Here is a 21031-nt window from a genome sequence, read left to right as displayed (position 1 = left end):
AACACAAAGTTCAGTTTGGACAGTGAAACTGTCACAGAACACTTGTGTTTGTCCAAAACCTGGACAGCACAAGATAAGGGCAGCGACGAGACCAAACTCGAGCACCACCAGGGGCTCAAGTTTCAGCATATGAGAGCACACAGCTCATGTGTGCTGGGCAGGCCACAGCAAGGCAAGGCACCAGCTTAGTCACCAAAGCAAGCCAGGCTTGTGTGTCAATACAAGAACAGAAGTAGGGTTCATATAAAAGGGGCACAAACCCTAGAAACAGTAACCAGTCGACCAGATAGGGATTCACCAGGTAAGGGTGAAGCAAGAACAAGCACAGTTCATCCAGTTCTTGCTCAAGAACAGAACCAACACACACGCCCACTCAACCACCAGAAATCATGGTGACCTGAGAAGATCATCCAAGACCTGGAGGTGAAGGGCTGTGACACAAACCACAAGTCTGCATCAACAAAACATTTCTTTCTAGGAGCTGGAACAACGTATACTTAGTTCCTGGAAAAGATCCAAGGGATCTGATCCATCATATGCATGAAATAAGCAAGGGATGAGCAGATGCTCATATGGGTAGATCATCACTTGGTTTTCACCAAGGATTACTGCCAGTCAAAAGCCACTATAATAGAAAGCATCTAGGTACAGATCTTATACACAGAAACTAGCACATATGCACAGATGCACACACTAGCCAGATTAGATGCATAGATAGCACCAGTAGATGGCAAAGATTAGCAGCTAAGACTACACGAGTAAATCCTAAGCATACAACCATCGAAACCCTAGATTTCTTCACGAGGCAAGCATATTGGCATTCATATTTATTATGATCCCCAAATATGCAAGCAAAGATGAGTAGCCAACAAGATCCAACCAACCATGTGAGCAACCGGTCGGTAGCAAGGCTGCGAGGTCACATCACACTTAGCACCAATTAAGAGAAAGCCAAATATATCACATCACTATCCGGAAATGGATTCGGGCTCTATTTGCTTGTAAAAGAATCATGAACGAGCAAATTCATATCCAAGCAAGTCATTTAAATCATTACTTGCATAAGCGATTCATCACAATTTAATTAATACAAGCATGAATTTATCACGGATCCATGCTTAGCACCGACGATAGCACACTATTAAGCAACACCATTTAATCACTGCACCATAGCCACTAGAGCAAGTCCAGTAGCTTGAGTACCCAACAGAAGGGTGATGCTTGAGCATCAGCATCACAAAGGAAACTGAATCACTTAGCCACAATATTAACCAGTAAGCTATCACTGACAATCAATTGATCAAATGGATCAATTATAGCAAGCCAAGCTACACAGGGAAGTTAGCCAACAAGCAAGGAATGATCCAATGGATCATTGGCTTGCAGGGGTAGTACTGAATCATATCACAGGCACCACTGGCACACACACAAGTGTCACTGATGAACCACAGTACACCTAGACAAGCAAGTGTAACATGCCAGTAAGCACAAGCAAGCCCATAAGCAAGTATAGCATGACATAGCAAGTTCATAAGCAAGCACCACAGAGCATAGCCAAATTAGAGCAGGCTAGGAACAACAGTTAAGCAGACAGAGCATGTACAGCAAGCAAGGCAACACTGGCCAGTACCAGAAATTGGTGATTTGGCCATGAGCTTGCAGCAAAGGGTAGCATAGGAGGATTAAGCAACCATGGAGAGTTCTGTGTGATCACAGGATCACCAGAGAGCAACAAAGCATAAGGAAGAAGAAGCACAGTAGCTTGGAGAGGCGCACAGGTATGGAGAGGAGAAGGAGAAGGAGCAGAGCAACTTACACGCGCCCAGTGGCGGAGGCTATGGCATGGCGAGGCAGTGCTCGCGCGGCCACGGCAGGTCGCAAAGCCGGGGAAGGCGCCGGCGTTACGCCGACGAACACCACCACAGCAGCACGGCACGGAGACGACGGCACAGGTACTACAAGCAGCACCCGCGCCAGGTCGGTCTCGGGGGCGCACACGTCGTCGGCGAGGGCGAGAACTCGTCGGAGATCACCTAGTCGCCCAAGGCGATTCTCCACGAGATCCAGAGAGGTGGCGATTCGCCAGGAGAGGAAGCAATCAAGGAAACCACGCGGACAGATCGATAGATCGTCTCGCGGCGGTTCAGATCAGGTAGGTGGCGAGGTCATGGAAGCACGGCGATGGCCGGAGCGAGGCGGCGGCCATGGCGGCGACGCCATCGCCAGAGCGTCGCGAGAGAGATTAGGGTTAGGTCGAGCGAGTGAGAGGGCCGAGTGAGTGAGAGAGCGGTGGGCCGTTCGGCTCCACCGAGCCACTATGGGGCAAGCCTTAGTGGGCTGTCCCATGGGCTTAGGTTAATGGGCTGGGCCCAATATGGGTCCAGAGGGGTATTTTGGTCTTTTTACATTTAATAAAAGGCCAGAACTTTACCAAATTTTAATAAATCAAACACAACTCTAAAAATCCATTAAAAATTGGATTAATGAATGAAAAATAAATCTTAACAAGAATAAAATATGAAATGAATTTATGAGACAAATTCAAAATTATGAATTTTAAGAATTTAAATAATAACTTGGACTTTAAAATTATTATTTCCTTGTAATTAAAAATTCAAGGAAAAATCTCAAATAAGTTCAAATACTTATTTTCAAACATTTCAAAATGAAATTCTATTATTCCAAGTCATTTCTTTTGAAAAAGGGTATTTTTCCCAGAAAAATTCTATACTCCTTTATATTCCAAAAACTATAGAGGTAACTCTATAATTTCAAATTATTTTTGGGATGACTAAGGAAATCATCAAGTAAAATAATTTTACTTTGAATTGTTGTACTTTGTGTGAATTAAAATGGTTTATACTCTTAAATCAATTGTAAATTACTGTCAAAGACATAAATCTTAAACACAACCCTAAATTGTAATAACTCATTGGGGTAAAAGGGATTCAACATAAAATAATACATCCATGATTGCATTATTTGGATTTTATAACATTGTCCTTACCGGACAATGATGCTTCTTACAGAACCCGAGGTCCGGGTTCCATCAATCGCATTGAACTGCACTATCTCACGGTCCACGAGCAAGTTCACCCTTGCTCATGTCAACTTGATTATTTTCTACTACTTTAATGCAAAGCTATATACTTATCATTCCTGCATCGCAAATAAAATGTTACTTTCCAACTATGAATATGACTATGTGGATGGCAATGGAACCATGGTATGTGTTGATATGGTGGAGGTTCCATTGCAATGGGTTATATCACCCTAGGATTAAATTACCAATGCCATCCAGTGATTCTAGCGCCGTACAAACCGCGTTGACCATGAGATCTATAATGGCTCTGGGGAAGCCAGCCGTATCTTTTCCCTTACGCACGCCAACGGATCGGAGAGCCGGTGGGGTCTTGGAGGCTACTGCCGCAATAGGTTGGGAAATCCTTTTAAATCCCCATCCATTAGTGATGATAAGCTCTATGATCTATGAGGGATTGTCCGGAGTACACCATGAGTAAAGCCGTATTATCGGGGAAGTCTACTGGAGGTGTACGGTTGGACAAAAGGGTGGGTTTGCGGTCGCGGAGAAGGCGGTGTGGGCTTGGATCTTTATACCCGGCCTCACACCAAAGGAAGTGTGAACGGGGGCAAGTCCCCGCGGATGGCAAAAAGGGTGAGATCTCTTGTGGGTAAAGTAACGCACCTCTGCGAGTGTATCAAATTGTGGTCTGTCACTCCTTGTTCGGGAAGGGAGCTGCGAACGCGGCGGGAAAGGAACTCCGTGAAGTTCTAGTCAACTCGTGAAGACCGACGGGCATAGTTTTCATAATAAAAGCAACCTTTTGAAGAAATGTTTTCAAAACATGCATTGACTCGAGATTTCCGATCAATGGTCGTAGCTAGTGCATCAAACACCTTTTATTCTTTTAGAACTTGCTGAGTACCTCCGTACTCACTTTCTTTCGACACCCTTGCTAGACTGTGATCCGGAAGTGGAGGCCATCAACGATGGAGCACCAGAAGGAAGTTACGAGCTGGTCTACGAAGAACCTGATCTTACCGGAGGAGTTGAAGGAGTAGACTATGGGATAGTCTACGGACCCGATGACACGGAGGTGGAGGAGTAGTGATATACCTAGCATCATAGAGCCGAGCAGCGTAGAGCTTACCTAAATAAGTCTGTTGAGCTCTTTCATCTTTAGTATGAGTTGTAAGCGTAATTTAGTAGTATCTTAGGGTGTTCTCATAGGACTCGTGAGAATACCAACTTGTTAAGACAATGTTTGTAATAAAGTATGGAGTGTTATGACCTGCAATGTTTCGTTGTACCACTACGAGGGATATGGCAATTTGTGAAGAAGTCCCTTCACAAAGATCATATCAACGACTTGTATACTACAACATGCAGTGGTATGCTTCGGGTCACCGCAGCTGGTATCAGAGCAAATGTTGCGACCTTAGGTTGGAAAAACCTAGTATAGGGAAGAAACCTGTAGGAATCTAGTAGAAATAGTAAAGGATTCTCTAGAAGTATGGTGATTATTCACTTGAGAATAGCAAAACCATATATTTTAGTGCGATAATTCTTTATTATAGCTATTATGATACATTATCACTACTAATATTCTGCTTTTGTATACAGCCATAATGGCGTACACGTTTCCTAAGAGGACTTTGAGGAAGGTTGAGGGTTGGCTTGGTGATTATGATGGACCAATAATAGCTCTCCTGTGTGGGATGCTGAAGGAACTTCATTGTGATCCACGGATACCTGTTATCAAGTATACCTACTATGATGGGGAAATCCTAGCCAAGTGCGAGTATCGGTCCAACTACCGGAAAAACTGCTGATGAGTCGTATAATGCCATACGGAGAAGCCAAAACTATCACCACAGCCTACCACATGGGCCTATTCAAGGCAATCCTTGAGATAAGGCAGCATAAGTCAGTAGAACTGCTATGTTCAGAATTTTCTCATATACCTCATGCCGAGGAAGATGAGGATCCCACTCTGAATCATTTGGTGTTAGCACACAGAAGTCCTGAAGCTGCAGCACAGCACATGGATAGCTGTAAGTCTTTATTGACCACGATGTACCTTTTACACATGAAGATGAGAGGTGAGATTGACCACATGCTAGCTGAGTTCACGGACCCTGATAAAGTCCAAGCTCGGATGCATGATTTGAGGGCACAACCACAACATACTACACCTTTCTTTAGCCTAGACAGCTATGTAGATTTGAGTGACCAGTTGCCCAAGAGAGATCCACTGACACCTAACTTTGTCCCACACTATCCACACGTGTCAGCATCATATGAGTCTGGATATGGGGGAGATGATTCCAGGAACCTAAACTGCTCGGAGTCACCAATCGAGAATTCGAATGGTTGGCGTTTCGGGGAACCATTTGGAGATGAAGGAGAACCCATCACTTGTGAGTCAGAGGATGAAGGAGGCGCAGTTAACCAGAATATTAACCAAAGCTTTGAGCACGAAGAGAAAGACACCAACTCCATTTCTTTAGATTTGGAGATGGGGTTACCCAAAACATCCCAGTACGTCGTAGGTGAGAGTTCTGGAACCAAGAAAAAGAAGAAGAAGAAGAAGATGAGGGGTCAAGTGAATAGGAATCCTCCATGGATGACAGGAGAAGATGAGCTGTATCCCACTGGGGATATATATGAGTCTTTATCTAGTTACTTTGGCATGACTGATCTCTGTCTCGGCACTTCGTCCGATTCAGATTACATACCTACTGGAAGGACCTTTGTTCCGGACGGTGTTCGGAGGACAAATCGCTGTACCGGATGGACCCCATGAATGTATGCGGAGGCGAATGAAGACGATGAGGAGTAGAGTTCCAAGGAAGAATAAAGTAATCTAGGTGGTATTGTAATAGAACGTATTTTAAATTTCCGTTGGCTTGGGCTTTGAGCCAAATAAGTGGTTTATATATATACCACATGTAATATAAGTTTGTGAGTGTGTTATGTATTATACGGTGTATATACATAATAAATGTTTGTTTTGGATTTGCTTCTTGATTTTATTGTGTGACTAGTTCTGGGCAATGAGTTGAGCTCAGAAAACATTCGCATGGTGTAATTATGAGTAATCGCTCTTTGTTACAGGACTAGGGGGAAATGGCGTTAGTAGAAACCGAAGAGGCTCGCAGAGAGCGGGAAGCAAGAGAAAAAGAGGAGGCAGATGCAGCAGCTAGAGCAGAGAACGCACCACCACCACCACACCCAATGATGCACCCAGACTTCCAACAGTATATGAGAGCAATGGAGGAAGATAGGAGGCGTTACCAGGAAAGCCAGAGCAAGAATATGCAAGATTTCTTTACCCACGTCATCAATGATAGGGGTAATGAAGGCAAGGGAGTAACACTATCGGACTTCCAAAATGCAAGACCACTACCATTTACATCAGCTCCAGAACCAATGGATGCTGAAGATTGGCTCATGGATACGGAACGGAAGTTGAAGACCGTTGGTTGCAACGATGAGGAGAAGATTAGATACACCGCTTATCTGTTGTCAGGACCAGCAGCGTCATGGTGGGAGAACCTTGTAGCAGTACACCCTCCAGATAAGGTATTCACCTGGAAGGAGTTCAAGAAGAAGTTCCGGGATGCTCATGTTCCGGACAGTGTGGTGGAGCTGAAGAAGAGGGAGTTTGAAGAACTAAGACAGAATACTGCACCCATCATGCAGTATGTTCGGGATTTCAACAGGCTATCCAGGTATGCACCTGAAGATGTAGATACAGAGGAGAAGCGGAAGAAGCGGTTCATGAAAGGCATGAATCCCTACATAAAGATGCAACTGAGGTTGGCACGGACTGCCGAATTCCAGGAACTGATTGACTCGGCAATCACTTTCGAGGATGATTATAGGCAAGTCCGGGAGGCAGAAGGAAGAGGGCTCGTATAGAGCCAAGGAAGTACCCAATCAGTAAACCAACACCTGATCGGAGTTTCAAACCCCGATACCGACCTACTACTGGTAATCAATACAACCGGGGAGGTCAGAGTCAGAATCCAATTAACCAGATCATCTGCAACAATTGTGGCATGAGAGGTCATTTGCAGAAGGATTGTCAGAAACCCAGAATCATCTGTTATGGTTGTGGGAAGGATGGACACATCAAGCCGGATTGTCCAAACAAGGTGTCTTGGAGCGGACAGAGCTCTGGAGGACGAGGTGGAAATAACAACAACCGCAACAACAACAACAACAACAACAGCAACCGCAACTACAACAACAACAACAAGAGGGGAAAGCCTTATGGAAAGCTGAATTGCACATCTTTGGAACAAGCGAAAGAGTCGGATCAAACAGTCTTAGGTACGCTAAGCATTCTTACTCATCCTGGCAAAGTATTATTTGATACTGGAGCAACTACATCATTTCTTGCATTGGAGTTTGTGGAAAAATTCGGGCTTAGATGTTCTAAGTTAGAAACCCCTATAACTCGTTCTATCCGCGGGGGAACGATCTTAGTAACCCACGTGAAAGAAGCACAAGTCCTAACCATATGTGATCGTGTGTATTTCGCGGACCTATTCATCATACCCATGAAGGACATATCGGTCATCCTAGGGATGGATTGGTTGACAGAAAATGGAGCGGTGATTAAGCTGTGGAGACAAAACGAGTATCACTTTGCAACTCCATCGGAGGTCGAATAGTGTTCCAAGGAGATAAGTACAGTGAGTTGGAGATCGGATTGGAACTCAATAGTCTGAAGGAGGTGAAAATTGAAGATATTCCTGTAGTGAATGAGTTTAAGGATGTATTTCCTAAGGAACTACCGGGAATGCCACCCGATAGAGAGATAGAATTCACAATCGATCTGATTCCAGGCACAGCACCAATAGCACAACCACCATATAAGATGGGGCCGAAGTAATTAGTGGAACTGAAAGCTCAGATTGATGAGTTAGAACAGAAGGGATTTATTCAAGAAAGTGTGTCACCATGGGGTACACCAGTTATTTTTGTGGATAAAAGAGATGGAGGAAAGAGAATGTGTGGAGATTACAGAAATTTGAACAATGTAACTATCAAGAACAAGTATCCTTTACCTAGAATCCAAGACCTTTTTGATCAAGTTCAAGGAGCAGGAGTCTTCTCGAAGATAGATTTAAGGTCAGGATACCATCAAATCAAGATCAAGAAGGAAGATGTACCAAAAACGGCGTTTGTATCAAGGTATGGACACCATGAATACTTGGTTGTACCATTTGGACTAACAAATGCACCAGCAATTTTCATGAATTTGATGAACAAGATATTCATGAAGTACTTGGACAAGTTTGTGATAGTGTTCATAGATGATATTCTAATCTATTCCAAAGATAAAGAAGAACATGCCAAGCATTTGAAGATAGTTCGCAAACTTTGAGGGAACATCAGCTATATGCGAAGTTCAGCAAGTGCAAATTTTGGTTAGATAGTGTTGAATTTCTTGGACATGTCATAACCAAAGAAGGCATAGCGGTGAATCCAAGCAAGGTTCAGTCTGTATTAGAATGGAAATCACCTAAAAATGCTAAGGAAATACGAGGATTTCTTGGTATGGCAGGCTATTATCGGAGATTCATAGAAGGATTTTCGAAGATTGCAGGACCAATGACCAAATTACTCAAGAAAAATACTCCATTTGTGTGGACAGATGAGTGTGAAGCCAGCTTCCAAACACTCAAAGATAAGTTAACCACAGCACCGGTGTTAGCGGTTCTCGAACCTGGAAAGGATTACACGGTGTATTGTGATGCTTCCAAGAATGGACTTGGATGTGTTCTTATGCAAGATCGGAAGGTAATAGCTTATGGATCAAGGCAGTTAAAACCACATGAACACAACTACCCAGTACATGATCTCGAGTTAGCGGCAGTTGTGTATGCTCTGAAGAGTTGGAGACAATTTCTATATGGATCCAAGTGTGAGTTATACACCGATCACAAAAGTTTGAAATATTTCTTCACTCAGAAGGAATTAAACATGAGGCAGAAGAGATGGTTAGAGTTGATTAAGGATTACGACCTTAAGATCAACTATACACCAGGCAAAGCTAATGTAGTAGCAGATGCCCTAAGTAGGAAGAGTACAGAGAATCAACCTACGGAATGGGAGATTCCAAAGGAACTTCGGAAGGAGCTAGAGGAGGCTCAGATTTTGTTTATTCAAGGTGATGTTAAAGGAAGTATAGCAACCATGAGGATTATGGATGAGATGTACTCAGACTTGAAATATGAGATTATCCGAAAGCAAGCGGATGATTTATTCATCCAAGAGGAAATCAAGAGGATTGGTGAAGGAAGACCATCGGAATTCCATCTAGGGGATTTTGATTCATTATACTTCCAGAAAAGGATCTGTGTACCAGATGATCCAGAAGTAAAGTCAATCATATTAAAGGAAGCACATGAAACCCCTTACTCAATACATCCGAGAAGTACTAAGATGTATATGGATTTGAAGGAGAAGTTCTGGTGGAACAACATGAAAAGAGAAATAGCACAATATGTCTCGGAATGTCATACATGTCAACGAGTGAAGGCAGAACATCAGAGTCCTGCGGGATTACTCAAACCACTAGGGATACCGGAATGGAAATGGGATGAAATAGGAATGGATTTTGTTACTGGTTTACCAATGACTAATAAGAAGAAGGATATGATATGGGTAATAGTGGACAGACTTACCAAGAGTGCTCATTTCATAGCCGTAAACACAAAAGATACTTGCGAGAAAAGCTTGTGGATATATATGTGAAGGAGATTGTGAGTAAGCATGGAGTACCAAAGAAGATAGTCTCAGATAGAGGTTCGATTTTCACATCAGCATTCTGGAAACAACTACAAGAATCTTTGGGATCCAAGTTTGATTTTAGTACAGCATATCATCCACAAACCGGAGGACAAACCGAAAGAACCAATCAGATACTTGAAGACATGCTTAGAGCTTGTGCTCTGAACTTTGGAGGCTCATGGGAGGACCATTTACCTTTAGCGGAGTTCTCATATAACAATAGTTATCAGAGTAGCATCCAGATGGCACCGTACGAAGCATTGTACGGAAGGAAGTGTAGATCACCAATTTGTTGGTTTGAAACCGGAGAAAACAAGGAGTTTACACCGGACTACATCAAGGAAAGACAAGAAGTCATCGAAGTGATCCGGGATAGACTCAAAATAGCTCAGAGTCGTCAGAAGAGTTACGCCGATTTAAAGAGAAGAGATTGGGAACCAAAAGTGGGAGACATGGTATATTTAAAGGTTAGCCCAATGAAAGGACTCAAGAGGTTCGGAGTAAAAGGAAAGTTAAGTCCTCGATATATAGGACCATTTAAGATACTCAGTCAGAATCGAGGAACAGCGTTTGAGTTGGAGTTACCGGCACAACTAAGTCAAGTTCACAATGTATTTCATGTTTCACAACTCAGGAAGTGTTTGAAGGCACCGGATGATCCCATCACATATGAGGAAATAGAATTGCAATCTGACCTAACTTATGTGGAAAGACCGGCAAAGATCTTAGAAGTACAATGGAAGAAGTTAAGAAACAGAGCAATCAAATACTGCAAAGTGCAATGGCAACATCATCCTGAGCGAGAAGCTACTTGGGAGACAGAAGAAGAACTCAGGAAGTCTTACCCGAGATGTTCGGGTACCAATCTTAACTTCGGGACGAAGTTTACGTTAAGGGGAGAGGCTGTAATAACCCGGAACATAGGAACAACGAAGGGTAGATTTAGAAATGGGATGTGCATTTCATTGCAAAACGGGGGAAATTTTCGCGCCTTATTGCAACTAAACCTAAGAGGGATCGAGGTTCTCTCTCATTTTGCACTTAGGGTTAGGCAATGTGAGTTAGGGAAATTTCGACATGATCTCTTTTGTATCTTGTTGATTTGGGGAATTGATTTCATCTGACAAGTGTTAATACATTTAATAATAAGCATTGAACAATATAAATATGGAATTCATAACACAACCTATGAAATCAAATGACTTTGAATTTCACATTGAATGTTAAATACAATATTTAATTCAGAATATAAACATTACATAAAGTAAAAGCTCATAAACAAAAACTTGAGCTTTATTGATATCACAACACAGATTACAAAGTCTTTACAATATTCTTGATACAAGAATTGATGAATACTAAACAGAAATAAAAATGAAGATTACAATATTGCTCCTAAACTAAAACCTAGACTAAAAGACTTGAAATATGTCTTCTGGTCATATTCATCTTCAAAACCTGCAAAACAAAGAACAAATACTAACCAGGATATAAGTGTTAACCAGATGCAGTTTGGACAGTTAGTAGAAATAACACAAAGTTCGGTTTGGACGAGTGAAAGCCATCACGAGAACACTTGTGTTTGTCCAAAACCCGGACAGCACAAGATAAGGGCAGCGACGAGACCAAACCCGAGCACCACCGGGGGCTCAAGTTTCAGCATATGAGAGCACACGGCTCATGTGTCTTGGGCAGGCCACGACAAGGCAAGGCACCGGCTTAGTCACCAAAGCAAGCCGGGCTTGTGTGTCAATACAAGAACGAAGTAGGGTTCATATAAAAGGGGCACAAACCCTAGAAACAGTAACCAGTCGACCAGATAGGGATTCACCAGGTAAGGGTGAAGCAAGAACAAGCACAGTTCATCCAGTTCTTGCTCAAGAACAGAACCAACACACACACCCACTCAACCACCAGAAATCATGGTGACCTGAGAAGATCATCCAAGACCTGGAGGTGAAGGGCTGTGACACAAACCACAAGTCTGCATCAACAAAACATTTCTTTCTAGGAGCTGGAACAAGGTATACTTAGTTCCTGGAAAAGATCCAAGGGATCTGATCCATCATATGCATGAAATAAGCAAGGGATGAGCAGATGCTCATATGGGTAGATCATCACTTGGTTTTCACCAAGGATTACTTGCCGATCAAAAGCCACTATAATAGAAAGCATCTAGGTACAGATCTTATACACAGAAACTAGCACATATGCACAGATGCACACACTAGCCAGATTAGATGCATAGATAGCACCAGTAGATGGCAAAGATTAGCAGCTAAGACTACACAGTAAATCCTAAGCATACAACCATCAGAAACCCTAGATTTCTTCACAGGCAAGCATATTGGCATTCATATTTATTATGATCCCCAAATATGCAAGCAAAGATGAGTAGCCAACAAGATCCAACCATTCATGTGAGCAACCAGTCAGTAGCAAGGCTACTGAGGTCACATCACACTTAGCACCAATTAAGAGAAAGCCAAATATATCACATCACTATCCAGAAATGGATTCAGGCTCTATTTGCTTGTAAAAGAATCATGAACAGCAAATTCATATCCAAGCAAGTCATTTAAATCATTACTGCATAAGCAGTTCATCACAATTTAATTAATACAAGCATGAATTTATCACAGATCCATGCTTAGCACTGACAGTAGCACACTATTAAGCAACACCATTTAATCACTGCACCATAGCCACTAGAGCAAGTCCAGTAGCTTGAGTACTCAACAGAAGGGTGATGCTTGAGCATCAGCATCACAAAGGAAACTGAATCACTTAGCCACAATATTAACCAGTAAGCTATCACTGACAATCAATTGATCAAATGGATCAATTATAGCAAGCCAAGCTACACAGGGAAGTTAGCCAACAAGCAAGGAATGATCCAATGGATCATTGGCTTACAGAGGAAGCACTGAAGCACATCACATGCACCACTGGCACACACACAAGTGTCACTGATGAACCACAGTACACCTAGACAAGCAAGTGTAACATGCCAGTAAGCACAAGCAAGCCCATAAGCAAGTATAGCATGACATAGCAAGTTCATAAGCAAGCACCACAGAGCATAGCCAAATTAGAGCAGGCTAGGAACAACAGTTAAGCAGACAGAGCATGTACAGCAAGCAAGGCAACACTGGCTAGTACCAGAAATTGGTGATTTGGCCATGAGCTTGCAGCAAAGGGTAGCATAGGAGGATTAAGCAACCATGGAGAGTTCTGTGTGATCACTGGATCACCAGAGAGCAACAGAGCATAAGGAAGAAGAAGCACAGTAGCTCGGAGAGGCGCACAGGTATAGAGAGGAGAAGGAGAAGGAGCAGAGCAACTTACACGCGCCTGGTGGCAGAGGCTATGGCATGGCGAGGCAGTGCTCGCGCGGCCACGGCAGTCGCAAAGCCGGGGAAGGCGCCGGCGTTACGCCGACGAACACCACCACGGCGAGCACGGCACGGAGACGACGGCACAGGTGCGCAAGCGGCACCCGCGCCGGGTCGGTCTCGGGGCGCACACGTCGTCGGCGAGGGCGAGAACTCGTCGGAGATCACCCAGTCGCCCAAGGCGATTCTCCACGAGATCCAGAGAGGTGGCGATTCGCCAGGAGAGGAAGCAATCAAGGAAACCACGCGGACAGATCAATAGATCGTCTCGCGGCGGTTCAGATCAGGTAGGTGGCGAGGTTAGGGAAGCACGGCGATGGCCGGAGCGAGGCGGCGGCCATGGCGGCGACGCCATCGCCAGGGCGTCGCGAGAGAGATTAGGGTTAGGTCGAGCGAGTGAGAGGGCCGAGTGAGTGAGAGAGCGGTGGGCCGTTCGGCTCCACCGAGCCACTATGGGGCAAGCCTTAGTGGGCTGTCCCATGGGCTTAGGTTAATGGGCTGGGCCCAATATGGGTCCAGAGGGGTATTTTGGTATTTTTACATTTAATAAAAGGCCAGAACTTTACCAAATTTTAATAAATCAAACACAACTCTAAAAATCCATTAAAAATTGGATTAATGAATGAAAAATAAATCTTAACAAGAATAAAATATGAAATGAATTTATGAGACAAATTCAAAATTATGAATTTTAAGAATTTAAATAATAACTTGGACTTTAAAATTATTATTTCCTTGTAATTAAAAATTCAAGGAAAAATCTCAAATAAGTTCAAATACTTATTTTCAAACATTTCAAAATGAAATTCGATTATTCCAAGTCATTTCTTTTGAAAAAGGGTATTTTTCCCAGAAAAATTCTATACTCCTTTATATTCCAAAAACTATAGAGGTAACTCTATAATTTCAAATTATTTTTGGGATGACTAAGGAAATCATCAAGTAAAATAATTTTACTTTGAATTGTTGTACTTTGTGTGAATTAAAATGGTTTATACTCTTAAATCAATTGTAAATTACTGTCAAAGACATAAATCTTAAACACAACCCTAAATTGTAATAACTCATTGGGGTAAAAGGGATTCAACATAAAATAATACATCCATGATTGCATTATTTGGATTTTATAACATTGTCCTTACCGGACAATGATGCTTCTTACAGAACCCGAGGTCCAGGTTCCATCAACTGCATTGAACTGCACTATCTCGCAGTCCACGGGCAAGTTCACCCTTGCTCATGTCAACTTGATTATTTTCTACTACTTTAATGCAAAGCTATATACTTATCATTCCTGCATCGCAAATAAAATGTTACTTTCCAACTATGAATATGACTATGTGGATGGCAATGGAACCATGGTATGTGTTGATATGGTGGAGGTTCCATTGCAATGGGTTATATCACCCTAGGATTAAATTACCAATGCCGTCCAGTGATTCTAGCGCCGTACAAACCGCGTTGACCATGAGATCTATAATGGCTCTGGGGAAGCCAGCCGTATCTTTTCCCTTCTGCACGCCAACGGATCGGAGAGCCGGTGGGGTGCTGGAGGCACTGCCGCAATAGGTTGGGAAATCCTTTTAAATCCCCATCCATTAGTGATGATAAGCTCTATGATCTATGAGGGATTGTCCGGAGTACACCATGAGTAAAGCCGTATTATCGGGGAAGTCTACTGGAGGTGTACGGTTGGACAAAAGGGTGGGTTTGCGGTCGCGGAGAAGGCGGTGTGGGCTTGGATCTTTATACCTGGCCTCACACCAAAGGAAGTGTGAATGGGGGCAAGTCCCTGCGGATGGCAAAAAGGGTGAGATCTCTTGTGGGAAAAGTAACGCACCTCTGCAGAGTGTATCAAATTGTGGCTGTCACTCCTTGTTCCGGGAAGGGAACTGCGAACGCGGCAGGAAAGGAACTCCGTGAAGTTCTAGTCAACCTGTGAAGACTGACGGGCATAGTTTTCATAATAAAAGCAACCTTTTGAAGAAATGTTTTCAAAACATGCATTGACCTGAGATTTCCTGATCAATGGTCGTAGCTAGTGCATCAAACACCTTTTATTCTTTTAGAACTTGCTGAGTACCTCTGTACTCACTTTCTTTCGACACCCTTGCTAGACTGTGATCCGGAAGTGGAGGCCATCAACGATGGAGCACCAGAAGGAAGCTACGAGCTGGTCTACGAAGAACCTGATCTTACCGGAGGAGTTGAAGGAGTAGACTATGGGATAGTCTACGGACCCGATGACACGGAGGTGGAGGAGTAGTGATATACCTAGCATCATAGAGCCGAGCAGCGTAGAGCTTACCTAAATAAGCTGTTGAGCTCTTTCATCTTTAGTATGAGTTGTAAGCGTAATTTAGTAGTATCTTAGGGTGTTCTCATAGGACCTGTGAGAATACCAACTTGTTAAGACAATGTTTGTAATAAAGTATGGAGTGTTATGACCTGCAATGTTTCTGTTGTACCACTCTGAGGGATATGGCAATTTGTGAAGAAGTCCCTTCACAAAGATCATATCAACGACTTGTATACTACAACATGCAGTGGTATGCTGGGTCACCGCACCCAGGGCCACCACACGTGGTGGCGGCGTGATACGTCTCTGACGTATCGATAATTTCTTATGTTCCATGCCACATTATTGATGATATCTACATGTTTCATGCATACTTTATGTCATATTTATGCATTTTCCGGCACTAACCTATTAACGAGATGCCGAAGAGCCGATTCTTGTTTTCTGCTGTTTTTGGTTTCAGAAATCCTAGTAAGGAAATATTCTCGGAGTTGGACGAAATCAACGCCCAGGGGCCTATTTTGCCACGAAGCTTCCAGAAGACCGAGGGAGAGACGAAGTGGGGCCACGGGGCGCTGCCACACTAGGGCGGCGCGGCCCAGGGGGGCCCACGCGGCCCTAGCGTGTGGGGCCCCCGTGACGCCTCCTGACCTGCCCTTCCGCCTACTTATAGCCTTCGTCGCGAAACCCCCAGTACCGAGAGCCACGATACGGAAAACCTTCCAGAGACGCCGCCGCCGCCAATCCCATCTCGGGGGATTCGGGAGATCGCCTCCGGCACCCTGCCGGAGAGGGGAATCATCTCCCGGTGGACTCTTCACCGCCATGGTCGCCTCCGGAGTGATGAGTGAGTAGTTCACCCCTGGACTATGGGTCCATAGCAGTAGCTAGATGGTCGTCTTCTCCTAATTATGCTTCATTGTCGGGTCTTGTGAGCTACCTAACATGATCAAGATCATCTATCTGTAATGCTATATGTTGTGTTTGTTGGGATCCGATGGATAGAGAATACTATGCTATGTTGATTATCAATCTATTATCTATGTGTTGTTTATGATCTTGCATGCTCTCCGTTATTAGTAGAGGCTCTGGCCAAGTTTTTGCTAGTAACTCCAAGAGGGAGTATTTATGCTCGATAGTGGGTTCATGCCTCCATTAAATCCGGGACAGTGACAGAAAGTTCTAAGGTTGTGGATGTGCTGTTGCCACTAGGGATAAAACATCGATGCTATGTCCGAGGATGTAGTTGTTGATTACATTACGCACCATACTTAATGCAATTGTCTGTTGTTTGCAACTTAATACTGGAAGGGGTTCGGATGATAACCCGAAGGTGGACTTTTTAGGCATAGATGCATGCTTGGATAGCGGTCTATGTACCTTGTCGTAATGCCCAATTAAATCTCACTATACTCATCATATCATGTATGTGCATTGTCATGCCCTCTCTATTTGTCAATTGCCCAACTGTAATTTGTTCACCCAACATGCTATTTATCTTATGGGAGAGACACCACTAGTGAACTGTGGACCCCGGTCCATTCTTTTAATTGAATACAATCTCATCGCAATACTTGTTCTACTGTTTTTCGCAAACAATCATCATCCACACTATACATCTAATCCTTTGTTACGAGCAAGCCGGTGAGATTGACAACCTCATCTGTTTCGTTGGGGCAAAGTACTTTGGTTGTGTTGTGCAGGTTCCTCGTTGGCGCCGGAATCCTCGGTGTTGCGCCGCACTACATCTCGCCGCCATCAACCTTCAACGTGCTTCTTGGCTCCTACTGGTTCGATAAACCTTGGTTTCTTATTGAGGGAAAACTTGCCGCTGTACGCATCACACCTTCCTCTTGGGGTTCCCAACGGACGCGTGCTGTACGCGTATCACGGCGCGGCCCAAGGGGGGGGGCGCCCCCTGTTGTCTGGCGGCCCCAGACCCCTTCTGACTCCGTTTCTCCGCCTATTTAAGCCGTCCTGACCTAAAAACTTCGGGGGAATAAGCCACGGTACGAGAAACCTTCCAGAGCTGCCGCCATCGCGAAGCCAAGATCTGGGGGACAAAAGTCTCTGTTCCGGCACACCGCCGGGACGGGGAAGTGCCCCCGGAAGGCATCTCCATCGACACCACCGCCATCTTCATCACCGCTGTTGTCTCCCATGAGGAGGGAGTAGTTCTCCATCGAGGCTAAGGGCTGTACCGGTAGCTATGTGGTTAATCTCTCTCCCATGTACTTCAATACAATGATCTCATGAGCTGCCCTACATGATTGAGATTCATATGATGAGCTTTGTATCACTATTAATCTATGTGCTACTCTAGTGATGTTATTAAAGTAATCTATTCCTCCTCCACGATGTAATGGTGACAGTGTGTGCATCATGTAGTACTTGGCGTAGTTTATGATTGTAATCTCTTGTAGATTATGGAGTTAACTATTACTATGATAGTATTGATGTGATCTATTCCTCCTTTCATAGTCTGTCGGTGACGGTGTGCATGCTATGTTAGTACTTGGTATAATTGTGTTGGTCTATCATGCACTCTAAGGTTATTTAAATATGAACATCGAATGTTGTGGAGCTTGTTAACTCCGGCATTGAGGTGCTCTTGTAGCCCTACACAATTAATAGTGTTCATCATCCAACAAGAGAGTGTAGAGTGGTTTTATTATGTGATCAATGTTGAGAGTGTCCACTAGTGAAAGTATGATCCCTAGGCCTTGTTTCCAAATACTGCAATCATCGCTTATTTACTGTTCTACAGCATCTTTACTTCCTGCAATATTACTACCATCAACTGCACGCCAGCTAGCTATTTTCTGGCGCCGTTACTATTGCTCATATTCATTCATACTACTTGTATTTCACTATCTCTTCGCCGAACTAGTTCACCTATACATCTGACAAGTGTATTAGGTGTGTTGGGGACACAAGAGACTTCTTGTATCATGATTGCAGGGTTGTTTGAGAGGGATATCTTTGACCTCTTCCTCCCTGAGTTCGATAAACCTTGGGTGATTCACTTAAGGGAAACTTGCTGCTGTTCTACAAACCTCTGCTCTTGGAGGCCCAACACTGTCTACAGGAAAAGAAGTGTGAGTAGACATCATGTTCCTGTTGAGTCGAACTATAAATTTGGGTAATACTTCCCATCGAAGATTTCAACGATCCCCTATACTTGTGAGCATCAAGACATTTTCTGGTATCGTTGTCAGTGAACCTAGCTTTATTGGTAAGATCAATTGTTATAATTTGCTTTCTATACTTACTTATTTCTCGTCATGGGAAAGAATAAGGATGTTTCTAATAAGGTTCTGATGCCTTCCACTACTCAAAGTGGTACGGACTTACCTGCTAGGCCACATTTTTCACCTATTGATGCTACTACTCATGTTACTTGAAGCAAAGCTACTTCCCTATTAAGTTCACCACTATCTTGGATGTATACTAATACTGAAGATGAATTCTTAGATGATGGCACATGTAAAGAGGTGATGCTAATTTATCTAAGTCTTTATCCAATGATGATATAGAATCTGAATATGATGAAGATTAACTTTATGATAAAAATGACACTGCAACTAGTTCTAAATCAACACCTTCCGAAGAAGATATTTCTTTCACTAAAGCTTTTATGAATATTGATTTAGATGATTTAGACAACTTTGATGATTGTATGAGTACTTCACTTGGATAAGTATTCCCTGTTGCTAGTAAATCACATGCACTTGCAATTTACATTAAAGATAAAGACCATGAGTTCAATGTTGCTTCTGAAATAATTGAAGCACTAAGTTCTATGGTATAGATGAGGAATACCCTTATGAACATTTAACAAACCTTAATGAACTAGCAGGCCTATTTGGTAAAAATATAATCCAAAAACTCTATTACTTTTTGAAAATGTTTCCTTTCTCTTTAGGAGGAGAAGCAAAAGCTTGGTATAACTCATTGGCTCCAAACTAACTTACTAGTAAATAGGCATGCATTTATTTGTTCTTTAATAAGTATTTTCCTGTTGATAAGATTCATGCCATGAGAGCTGAAATTAGTAACTTTGCGCAAAGTGAGAAAGAAAGACTACCTCAAACTTGGGGGAGATATTGTACTCTTGAAAGTGCATAGAGTCCCCATGTGTGGTTTTGGTAATTAATGAAAATCCTTATGTTCTAATTTTTGCATTGAGTCATATGTGTAGGAGTTGTCCATAGGAAATGATTGAACCATAAGTTGGCTTCAAGGTTGCAATAATAAGAGAATAAAGAAATGAGGTGCAAGTTCAAGATGAGCCACCTCGAAGAGATCATAGGATTGAAGCTTTCCATTCATATGGTGTTCATGGATATGTGAAGATGCACCGAAGAAGGAGCGTTCCCATAGTGGAGTGTAGGGGAGCAATCCGTAAGACTTCATCAAGAAAGCACAATCAAGAAAGCCTTTTCATCTTGTTGCGGTCAAGATCGTCATCATCAAGCTCAAGTGGAATGCGCAAGGTTAAGGTTTGATCCTGATAGGGTTTGTTTCTTATTGGTCTCTTGGTTTAGTTGGGAGACCGGGTTATAGGTTAGTTGCCGCACTATCAAGGGGCTCTCGAGTGAGTAACTTGATCGTATCATTCGAAGAGAGGTCAAACATTTGCATCCTTGCATCATCTTTCTTGGTTGTTATTTGGATCTTATCCATATGGTGTTTTAGAGCTTGTGCTTATTCTCATGACAAGCTTTAGTTCATCAAAAACGAATTCCACATGAAATACTTGTTGCGTTTTCGTTATTGGGGTTTATCCCAGTTCTTTGTATTGAGAGGTTTCTTATCTCAATTCATGGAAAAATCCATCCCACTTGTTCTAGCAGACCCCGTAAATCAGACCCCTGTCTCGAATTTTTACAGTTTCGGCTACGGGGCGGCTTCTCACCCCCTACTTGTGCGGGGCGGGAGGGGAAATACATGGCCAACCCCTCACCTCGTCGGAATCCGGCCAAATTTCAGCAGATAGCAACTGCTTATGCGCATAACCTCGTCGGAATCCGGCCAAATTCCAACGAGCTGCGACCGAGGGTGGCGGCACGAGGGCTAGGGACGGCGGCGCGCGAGACTGGGGCGGCGGCAGCGCGGCAGGGCGGCGCGTGGGCCGGAGCGGGCGGCGGCCATGGCGGGCGTCCGGAGCGGGAGCGGGCGCGACCGGCGTGGGGGCGGCCGAAGCGGGCGCGGCCAAGGCCGGTGGCGGCCGGAGAGGGAGCGAGCGGAGCCGAGTGGGCGCGGCCGGCCGTGGCTTGCGCGCGGCCGTGGCGGGCGGGGGTGGGCGGCCGTGGGCCGGCTGCCAGCGGGCAGGCGCGGCGGCAGGGGGCCGCCAGGCAGGGGCAGGGGCTCGGCAGGGCAGGGGCTAGAGGAGGAAGAAGGAGTGGAGGAAGAGGAATTTTTTTAATTTGGCATATTTTAGGAGTATTCCCTTTTACAGTTTAGGCATACGGGATCTGCTAGCTCGGACGATTTTTCGGCCGATCA

Source organism: Lolium rigidum, chromosome 7 (genome assembly GCF_022539505.1).
Source record: "Lolium rigidum isolate FL_2022 chromosome 7, APGP_CSIRO_Lrig_0.1, whole genome shotgun sequence".
NCBI classification, from domain to species: Eukaryota; Viridiplantae; Streptophyta; class Magnoliopsida; order Poales; family Poaceae; genus Lolium; species Lolium rigidum.
This window is presented reverse-complemented; position numbering follows the sequence as displayed.